The 11,791-nt window shown below is 37.1% G+C and overlaps 1 pseudogene; it reads left to right on the forward strand.

Moving 5' to 3' along the window:
* Positions 1 to 452: 452 nt before the first annotated feature.
* Positions 453 to 10,789, forward strand: LOC149259188 (cyclin-dependent kinases regulatory subunit 2 pseudogene; annotated as a pseudogene).
* Positions 10,790 to 11,791: the final 1,002 nt, after the last annotated feature.

An 11,791-nucleotide genomic window follows, 5' to 3' on the forward strand; every position in this document is an offset into this window, starting at 1 on the left:
TATTTTGACCTTTTACGCGCCGTCCCATTCGCCCAATCTCAGGTTCTCGCTCACTAATTTTCGGTTCAAAGGTTTTATCAGAGCTTTCCACGGCTGTTTGCAGGGCATTTCAAGTTCTCAGGGCGGAATTCGACCTATCTGTTATCCACCAGGGTGGCATTAACTAACCCTTTACCCACATTTTTTGGATCTACAAAAAGCCTGTTTAAATTTCTGTATTTCAGGCTCTGAATTGATCACGGTAGAACAGATTCCTTCATTTTATATATTTAATCAGGCTTTATGGGGATTACTTCTGGGTTTATCGTTATTTTGTCTGAAATGCTAGTCCCCGTTATCTGGGTAAAAATACTGTATCGTTTAATTGCAATTTATGGATGGATTTGAATCATTGGCCCTTATTTCCTTTCTTTGGGTTCAGATCATTCAAGCCTTTAGTTCGCTTGACCAGGATGCCTCAAATTCAGTACTCAGATAAATACACTGATGATACTTATGAATACAGGTTTGTAACTCAGAGCTTGCGCTATTTTTTTTGTTAAATAAAATATTTGTTTTTCTTTTTGGCTGGATGGTGGACTTTCAGATCCACTCAACGAACCGCATACTACATCTATCATTGACAACCTCCTATTGATTTAACCCTATACATACATACAATTGCAGCAAGAAAAATTTTAAGAACCCCCCCTAAATTTATAAATATAATAAATGGGTGAATCTTCATGGTATATAGGAAAAATGGAAGGCGATTTTATCAATAATATAATATGTATATATAATTTTTTGGCGAATCTTTCACCAGGCATGGCGAATATTTTACTCAGTTATAAAATCTTGTAAGATCTTGGCAAGTCTTTCACTAAATAATAAAACTTTGTAAAGTCCTAGTGAATCTTAGCATACGCTACATGCTGGTTTAATTCCCCCATTTAGATAGGCTACATTCCACGTGAATACCATGGGTCAATACCATATGCCATTTTGGTGAATACCATGGGTCAATACCATATGCCATTTTGGTGAATACCATGGGTCAATACCATGTGCCATTTTTATTTTTATTAATTCTAATATTAGGGTTAATAATGGTTTTTTGCATGGTATTAATAACAATCTAGTCCATGGTATTTGTCCCATAGTATTTTGGCCATAGGTTTCACCTAAATATAACCCATTTTTTGAGTGTTCGTAAATATAAAGTGACTTATGGAGTAAATATAAAAAATGTTTTATTTGTTTACCATACCTCTGGTTTATTTATATTTTTATTAATTTACCATACCTCTTTTACAAATATGGTATTTGGCCCATAGGATTCACTTAAATAAAACCTCTTTCTTGAGCCTTCATAAATAGAACGAGGGTTATGGACTAAATATAAAAAGAGTTTTTATTTATTTACGATACGTCTAGTTTATTTATATTTTTATTTATTTACCATACCTTTCGAGTAAGTATAAAAAGACGTTTTATTTATTTACCATACCTCCACTTTACTTATATTTTTATTTGTTTACACCCTTACATGTATATAAGGTGACTTATGGAGTAAATATAAAAAATGTTATATTTATTTACCATACCTCTCATTTATTTATATTTTTATTAATTTACCATACCTCTTTTATAAATATGGTATTTGGCCCATAGGATTCACTTAAATAAAACCTATTCTTGAAAATGGGCGAATGGATTCACTTAAATAAAACCTATTCTTGAAAATGGGCGAATGGAAGGTTGTAAGTCCTAATTTCAAGGGCTAAATTTACCTTTTTTACCCTCTCCCTTAAAATAAGGTGGGCTATTTGAGGTGATTTGTAAAAATGTACTATGATACAAAATATTCGCCCACTAAAAATTTAAAACCCCTTAATTTCGCCAAAGGGTGAACATTCGCCCCTAAAATTATCCTTGAATTGCAGTTGCCCTTCATTGCCACTGTAATTTGGAGCCTGGTTCTTTATTATTCAAAGAAAACGTTCTACCTGTAAACTCCTTCAATGCACTGTCATTCACTTGGTAGAACATATTCTCCCATTCATGGGGTTTGATGGCCCTGTTGCCAAGGCCTAAAGCTCGATCTTGGTACACAACATTCCTCGACTCTTTCCAATCCACGACATACGCAGACACCCTCCTCCGAAACTTAGCCTTGAATTCACTCCAAGCCTGGTACTTGTAGTGATTGATCACTGTCCTCTGGGCCTTCACATACACTGTTCTGTATGCCTTCTTCAACTGAAAGCGGTGTATTACATTGAGTAACTTAGGAGAGGCAGCTTCCAAAGGAAGTATGGATTTTTAGCGCTTTAGCTTCCTTTCCCTGCAAGTGTACCTTTGAGTAACCCCTCTCTGCGGGTGCTCCCGGAGGCCTGAGGGTCCAAAATTTCTGCATCTCAAAGAAATTTACCCTGTTAATGCAGCCCCGGTTTACTAAGATTTATTACTAATCGTCTCAGAGCTACTTTTGATGCAGTATTCTTTAATGGGTACCCAATATTGGCATTGGCCTTGAGTTTCTTTAGCCACGAAGGAGAAAATACAAACTCGTCAACATCAGCGTACATTATCCATTGACACTTTTGTTTGGCCATGAGAGCACAGTGTGAAAATCCAGATTCCTGTGTCTTGGCCCATGGCCATGGATGCCTGCTTACCTTGTAATTTTCTGACAGTAACCCTTCAATAGTTTCTGCCAGATCATCTTCACTGTTGTTATCGTACAGAAAGAAGTGTTCCACACCTAGATGAGAATGGTAGATAACCCATTCTCTTATGTATTTTGCAACGTTGAACACCATGGTGCAGGCACAGAGTAGTCTCATTTTCTGTGCATTATCTTGAGTACTACTTTTGCTTGAATGATGAGATGGCGTGATTTCATAATAAGCGACAGAAGGAATGGATTTCCCATGGATTCAGAGAGTGATTTCGGAGGCAATGAGCTGATAACGAACTGATTCATTGGGATGCTCGCATCTAAAGACTTCTTGTCCATGGTATTGTTGAATATGGAGCGTAGATATTTGGTTTCAATGTTCGGTCCTTGTCTATTGTTAATCCCTTTGGAAAATACAACAATATCCCTCTTTGTGGCCAAGCTCTCATATACCATATAATCCCATTTGATGGGTCTGGAATGATCAAAGTAACCCAATTTTGCTGTGATGATCTCTGGTAAATCTGAGCTATAATTAGTTGTGTCCACTAGGGCAACTGATGTTGCAGACCAGTGGGTTGCAGGGGGAGGAGCCTGGCATCTGACTGCAGCTCGTGGTTGGGTAGAATATCCAAATTGTAAATACTCGATGGCATTCACTGGTGTATGGATTTGTTGCGAGAATGAACAACTGGGGGATGATTTGTGGGATATCAGATTGGAATTTGCAGAAGACAGGCGTACTAAGAAGAGGACTTCCTTAGGAAGAAATATTTGTTATCGTACAAAGAGAAGTGTTCCACACCCAGATGAGAATGGTAGATAACCCATTCTCTTATGTATTTTGCAACGTTGAACACCATGGTGCAGGCACAGAGTAGTCTCATTTTCTGTGCATTATCTTGAGTACTACTTTTGCTTGAATGATGAGATGGCGGGATTTCATAATAAGCGACGGAAGGAATGGATTTCTCATGGATTCGGAGAGTGATTTCGGAGGCAATGAGCTGATAACGAACTGATTCATTGGGATGCTCGCATCTAAAGTCTTCTTGTCCAGAGTGTGATCATAGTTTCAATGGTATTGTTGAATATGCAACGTAGATATTTGTTTTCAATGTTCAGTCCTTGTCTATTGTTAATCCCTCTGGCAAATACAACAATATCCCTCTCTGTGGCCAAGCTCTCATATACCATATAATCCCATTTGATGGGTCTGGAATGATCAAAGTAACCCAATTTTGCTATGATGATCTCTGGTAAATCTGAGCTATAAAATAAAATATTTTTTTTGCTTTTTGGCTGGATGGTGGACTTTCAGATCCACTCAACGAACTGCATACTACATCTATCATTGACAACCTCCTATTGATTTAACCCTATACATACATACAATTGCAATTGCCCTTCATTGCCACTGTAATTTGGAGCCTGGTTCTTTATTATTCAAAGAAAATGTTCTACCTGTAAACTCCTTCAATGCACTGTCATTCACTTGGTAGAACATATTCTCCCATTCATGGGGTTTGATGGCCCTGTTGCCAAGGCCTAGAGCTCGATCTTGGGACACAACATTCCTCGACTCTTTCCAATCCACGACATACGCAGACACCCTCCTCCGAAACTTAGCCTTGAATTCACTCCAAGCCTGGTACTTGTAGTGATTGATCACTGTCCTCTGGGCCTTCACATACACTGTTTTATATGTCTTCTTCAACTGAAAGCGGTGTTTTACATTGAGCAACTTAGGAGAGGCAGCTTCCAAAGGAAGTATGGATTTGTAGCGCTTTAGCTTCCTTACCCTGCAAGTGTACCTTTGAGTAACCCCTCTCTGCGGGTGCTCCCGGAGGCCTGAGGGTCCAAAATTTCTGCATCTCAAAGAAATTTGCCCTATCAATGCAGCCCCGGTTTACTAAGATTTATTACTAATCGTCTCAGAGCTACTTTTGATGCAGTATTCTTTAATGGGTACCCAATATTGGCATTGGCCTTGAGTTGCTTTAGCCACGAAGGAGAAAATACAAACTCGTCAATGTTAGCGTACATCATCCATTGACACTTCTGTTTGGCCATGAGAGCACAGTGTGAAAATCCAGATTCCTGTGTCTTGGCCCATGGCCATGGATGCCTGCTTACCTTGTAATTTTCTGACAGTAACCCTTCAACATTTTCTGCCAGATCATCTTCACTGTTGTTATCGTACAGAAAGAAGTGTTCCACACCCAGATGAGAATGGTAGATAACCCATTCTCTTATGTATTTTGCAACATTGAACACCATGGTGCAGGCATAGAGTAGTCTCATTTTCTGTGCATTATCTTGAGTACTAATTTTGCTTGAATGATGAGATGGTGGGATTTCATAATAAGCGACGGAAGGAATGGATTTCCCATGGATTCAGAGAGTGATTTCGGAGGCAATGAGCTGATAATGAACTGATTCATTGGGATGCTCGCATATAAATACTTCTTGTCCAGAGTGTGACCATAGTTTCAATGGTATTGTTGAATATGCAGCATAGATATTTGGTTTCAATGTTCGGTCCTTGTCTATTGTTAATCCCTTTGGCAAATACAACAATATCCCTCTCTGTGGCCAAGCTCTCATATACCATATAACCCAATTTTGCTGCGATGATCTCTGGTAAATCTAAGCTATAATTAGCTGTGTCCACTAGGGCAACTGATGTTGCAGACCAGTGGGTTGCAGGGGGAGGAGCCTGGCATCTGACTGCAGCTCGTGGTTGGGTAGAATATCCAAATTGTAAATACTGTATGGATTTGTTGCAAGAATGAACAACTGGGGGATGATTTGTGGGATATCAGATTGGAATTTGCAGAAGACAGGCGTACTAAGAAGAGGACTTCCTCAGGAAGAAATACAATGTCTTGGATGAAGGAACTCCTGTTAGTTACTGCCCGGTGCTCTACGTTTTTTTATCTCCCGTTTCTCACTACCTGCATACAGCAATGCCGATATAAGGCAATGTTAGAAATGATAACTATAAGAAGATAAGGAAATGATAAAATTTATAGCAATGAGTACATGTAAATAAATTTTTTATTAATGGGTTAGATTTGAGTACTCATTGCCAACTGCCAAAGTAGAAAATATTTTACTTAGTTGGAATGAGGTGTACTGTTTTTTTAAAACCCAAATTTTCCAACCAGAATGGAGTATTCCAAGAGGTGTGAGGAAAGTAAAGATAAGTAAGTGATCGAAAAGACTCCAAAATGGTGAAAGAGGTGATCAATATGCTGAGGACATGAGACTCATTCGGGGTATTGAATTATGAAGAGATCGTTGAATTTATTTTTGATAAATTCACAATGGGCTCGGCTATGGTTTCTAATGGCATGAGCAAGAGAAGATTGAATATGAATAGTGCGGCGGTTTCGAGAGAATTCGAGTTTGATATACCCCACCGAGGACTCAAACCTGTCTAGGCCGCCTCAAGCGAGATGGATTCCGTTGGTTCTCCCGCAGATGAGCCCTTTTATAAAGGCTGGCCGCTTTCCTTCCATGCCCCCCTTCGTATTCATATGGTAGAGAAACGAGCTCTTTTATAAAGGCCAGCTGCTTTCCTTCCATGCCCCCCCTTTCGTATTCAGATGGTAGAGAAATTGGAAAAATCTGTATGCTTTGAATCTCAACAAAAAGTATTGGAGGCATACGCTGATTCAAACCGAAAATATTTGAAATAGTAACAATTTTTTTTTTGCTATTGTTGCTGTATTGAGCACATATTTGTTTTTGTAGTGAGAATATACAGGTGGGATTATTTATTTTAAATACCAAAACTTCCAGAAGCTGGAGTTGGTGATGAGATTTCCTTTTATATTGTTTATATCCTCTTAGCTGGAGTTGGTGATGAGTTCCAAGCCTGGTACTTGTAGTGATTGATCACTATCCTTTGGGCCTTCACATACACTGTTCTGTATTCCTTCTTCAACAGAAACCGGTGTATTACATTGAGCAACTTAGGAGAGGCAGCTTCCAAAAGAAGTATGGATTTGTAGCGCTTCAGCTTCCTTTCCCTACAAGTGTACCCTTGAGTAACCCCTCTCTGCGGGTGCTCCCGGAGGCCCGAGGGTCCAAAATTTCTGCATCTCAAAGAAATTTTCCCTGTCAATGCAACCCCAGTTTATTAAGATTTATTACTAATCGCCTCAGAGCTGCTTTTGATGCAGTATTCTTTAATGGGTACCCAATATTGGCATTGGCCTTGAGTTGCTTTAGCCACGAAGGAGAAAATACAAACTCGTCAACGTTAGTGTACATCATCCATTGACACTTCTGTTTGGCCATGAGAGCACAGTGTGAGAATCCAGATTCCTGTGTCTTGGCCCATGGCCATGGATGCCTGCTTACCTTGTAATTTTCTGACAGTAACCCTTCAACAGTTTCTGCCAGATCGTCTTCACTGTTGTTATCGTACAGAAAGAAGTGTTCCACACCCAGATGAGAATGGTAGATAACCCATTCTCTTATGTATTTTTCAACGTTGAACACCATGGTGCAGGCACAGAGTAGTCTCATTTTCTGTGCATTATCTTGAGTACTACTTTTGCTTGAATGATGAGATGGCGGGATTTCATAATAAGCGACGGAAGGAATGGATTTCCCATGGATTCGGAGAGTGATTTCGGAGGCAATGAGCTGATAACGAACTGATTCATTGGGATGCTCGCATCTAAAGACTTCTTGTCCAGAGTGTGACCATAGTTTCAATGGTATTGTTGAATATGCAGCGTAGATATTTGGTTTCAATGTTCAGTCCTTGTCTATTGTTAATCCCTTTGGCAAATACAACAATATCCCTCTCTGTGGCCAAGCTCTCATATACCATATAATCCCATTTGATGGGTCTGGAATGATCAAAGTAACCCAATTTTGCTGTGATGATCTCTGGTAAATCTGAGCTATAATTAGCTGTGTCCACTAGGGCAACTGATGTTGCAGACCAGTGGGTTGCAGGGGGAGGAGCTTGGCATCTGACTGCAGCTCATGTTTGGTTAGAATATCCAAATTGTAAATACTCGATGGCATTCACTGCTGTATGGATTTGTTGCGAGAATGAACAGTTGGGGGATGATTTGTGGGATATCAGATTGGAGTTTGCAGAAGACAGGCATACTAAGAAGAGGACTTCCTAGGAAGAAATATAATGTCTTGGATGAAGGAAATCCTGTTAGTTTGATTGGTTAGCAACAGGGGAAAGCTCTTTGTGAATTTTGCAGCCTGTGGTTTATATAGATTGGGTTCTTTCTCCATTAAGCTTTCTTGCAGGCTTCCATATTGAAGAAAATAAACATTCCTTGACCATGTCGTCGTATTAACCCGGTATGATTTAACTGCAGAGCCAAGAACAAAGTATCTATTAGCTACAAAATCCATTCTGCTATTCAAAATTTTACAGACATCTATGCATCAAGCATTAATGCCCAGAAAAATGGGGCTCTGCAACAACCTTGTAAAAATGAGGGTAATAAGTTGTTTCTGGCTGTCTACATCAACATATGCAGCTTAACAAAGCCACCGAAATTCATATTTTACTTGTTCAGGATTGTACTGTATAGATCAACATTCAAGAAGATAGTAATTATATATACCTTGGAAGATGAGATCTGAGACGGTTGCGCCTGCAATGACGAAAACCAGAAAAACTAGGAGAAGAAGAAGGAACCCAGAATTTCTATTGCTGATTCTAGAGAAAACATATCCATTTGATGCCCATAATAGTTTGTAGTATGTAAAATCATTTTTTATTAATTATTCCTTACTATTACTTCTGCGGTTTCTGGACATTATTGCTGTATCTTTAACAGCAGCAACTTGCAAGGTGTCAGAGTTGTTCCGCTGCTGCACTGTACCAGAGCTTTTCTTTCAGAATGAAGTGCTACAAGAAATAACGCAACTATAAATAATACAGAGCACAGACACAGAGGGGGCATGGAAGAAGTTGCCATTGAAAATCGATAAATTGTGCATCGACCGTGAGTAACCTGAGAAATCTGAGTGGAGCTGTGCCTGAAGTATCCAGAGACTAAAGTTAATCGGAAATCTTTTTTGTTGTCTGAAGTAGAATTTTCTTTTTCCTATTTTTAACGAAAATTCAATGGTAAAATTTTGGATTTAAATTTATTTCAAATTTGATTGATAAACTGTTCTAAATATTTTATTAAAAAAATATATTAAATTTTATAATATTAAGAAATATTTCAATATATAGTTTTTAGGGGTAACATTAAAATTTGGAAAGATTGAAATTAAAAGAAAAATAAATCAATATATTATCTACCTAAAATGAAGATTAAATGTCACCTCGTCAACTTTATAAGCCGAGATTTTTGTTCTAGTGTCATTTTCTAAGCCAAAACCCAAAAAAGTCAATGAATTTTAAAAGGTTCTAGAATTCATCTTAATAAATTGGAAATTAATTTTAAAACAAGTTTTTAATATCTATTTTTTCATTTTTTCTATTAAAAAAACAAAATAAATAATAAATTATTCACTAATATATATTTAAAATTTATCAAAATAAATAATAAATAATGCTGAATTAAAATTGAATATAAATATAAATAAATTAAAAATACTTTTTTTTCAATATTAATATTAAAAATTAAATAAAAAATTATATTAAAAAATAGTGTTTCCCTTTGAAATGAATTGCCCTAGTCGACGCCGTGTCCTATTGTTGACCGTGGATTTGTGGTGTCCTATTGTTGACCGTGGATTTGTGGTGTTAGATGATTAAACGAAGTTTGATCGTTGGGCAAAATGATAGTTTCGTCTCTCAGATACCTAATTTATATGGGGTTAGGTGCATTCTTCAAATATTGTAATACTTTTCATGTGTGGATTTATATGATGGGTTTAGGTTATGTTGCGCACATACAGAGGCTTGGTCATGTACTCACTTTTTGTCTTTTTCTATGGAATAGACGTATGCTTAATAATCAACACTATCAAACCGTCTTAGTGATGCTTGTCATGAATTTACATGTATTCTTAGTCGTAGAATAGGCCTTAAGCCAAGGGCAGACCCTGCGTCCAATTTTGTGCTTTTCATTCTTTGTTGGACAAGCCTTTGTTTTTAGACCTGCTTGATTTCTATCAAGTGAAAATAAGAACCTCACAGTCAGTATATAAAAGGATGTAATGTCAAATATCTTAATAAAATTGAAGGAATCGTTGCCCATGATATCTAGAATTTATTAAGAAATTTGCTTTTGTCGGGCTAAAGGATCGACGACTGTTCCAATCCTGCAATCATATATGTTAAACGAAACCTCAAAATCTCCTTATAAGATGTATTCGAAATTCTCTGTCATCATGGCCCTCCACCCAAGACAACCTATTGATGTCTAGATTGAAGGTTTTCCATGAATTTATGTAGGTCCCTTTAAAGTTAGAATGCCAGGTAATTAAATAAATGCAGAGAAGGAGACGATGTGTCCACGTTGTTCTTACATTGCAAATCATTTCCTGGAAGTTTGGACATATTAAATAAATGCCTGATCACTGCTTTTGGTTAGTTACAATCAGATGCATATCAAAGTTTCTTTGAGATATTTATAGTTTTATCTTTGAGTGTGGGTATGCTTGATTGCTGGTTGTCTAGGTGGTGAGTTGAATATCTGTAATTAGGGTTTTATTTCACCCAAATGGATTATTTTGATGATTGGGCGTTATGTGTCATCTCCTGACATGTGGTTCTCCCTCCGGACACTGCCAAATTGCTTCCCAAGAACTGACTTCTCAATGAGGTAAGCACCGCATTTTTGTTCTCAAATGCTATTTTTAATGCAAATGCATCTGTTTTGCCAACTTCCCAATGTGGTAATCAACACCTAATTTGTTTTCAAATGCCATTTTTAATGCGCTAATCTGTTTGTTTGTTTTATTTTTTATTTATTAATAATTTTAACCAAATTGATATTCTTTTTGGTCCAGAACGAATGGCGAGCCATTGGAGTTCAGCAGTCTCATGGATGGGTGCACTATGCCATTCATCGTCCTGAGCCACACATCATGTTATTCAGAAGACCTTTGAATTACCAGCAAAACCAGCAGCAACAGGCTGGGGCTCAATCTCAACCTATGGGTCTGAAAGCCCATTGAGTTCTATTGTGGGCAAAGCGGGGGCTCAATCTCAACCTATGGATCTGAAATCCCAATGAGTTTTATTGTGGGCAAAGCGGACTGGCCTGCCTGATGTGCTCAATTTTGAATGATTGATTGGATTTTATTATATAAATAATTGAGAGAAACGAAGAATAATAATTTGTATAATTTTGATTAAGGATTTATTTTATTTTAGGCAATTTATTGACTAGGTTTAGTTTGAATGATTGAATTATTATAATATTTATTATTTTGAATCAAAATACAATTCTTTCAATTTAAAATTTCTATCGGCCTCTCTTTGCACCTTTTGGGGCAATTGCTAGTTATATTAAGGTACTTGAAAAATCATTCTCCTACAATGTATTTTAGGTATCAGAGGAGGGAAATAGTTATTTCCATTGATTGAGGAATCATTTAGCCAATTTCAGTCTTGTAGAAAAGATTCGTGTTGGTTCATCTTGGGCTCGAAACTTTTTCGTTGTCATCTAATTAATGAATGCATTAGATTGACCATAACAAAATATCCATTTTCAAAGTACACATAACTAACTATTGCAATTGTAACTCATTATCATCCACCCTTGCTTTCAACAATGTCCATTCACATGTCGCTATTCTTCTCCACTCTATGCCTTACGGCGTTTCCTTTGCAACATATGGTGCAAATGCTAGTTATTATTTTTGTTTCAAATCAAGATAGAGTCGTCTACATGGTAGGAATGAATTAAGGTAATGATGAGAATAAAGAGTACACGTTTTAGGAGGTGGAGAAATATCTTACCCACTTTCTCTTCTATGAGGATCCCATGATTAGATGGAACTTTATGTGGAATTCGTATACATGGAGTTCGAATTAGATGGAACTGTTTTTATGATTTTTTTTCTTAATAGTGTGGATACCATTTATATCAAATTATAAACTGGATATAATTATTAAAGGTATTCTTTTACCATGTGTATAATTTGGATAATGGAATTTTAATATATTTAAATTTT

The sequence above is a fragment of the Pinus tabuliformis genome, chromosome 6, assembly GCF_031772625.1.
Source record: "Pinus tabuliformis cultivar Carrire ecotype Pingquan chromosome 6, CPIR1, whole genome shotgun sequence".
NCBI lineage: Eukaryota > Viridiplantae > Streptophyta > Pinopsida > Pinales > Pinaceae > Pinus > Pinus tabuliformis.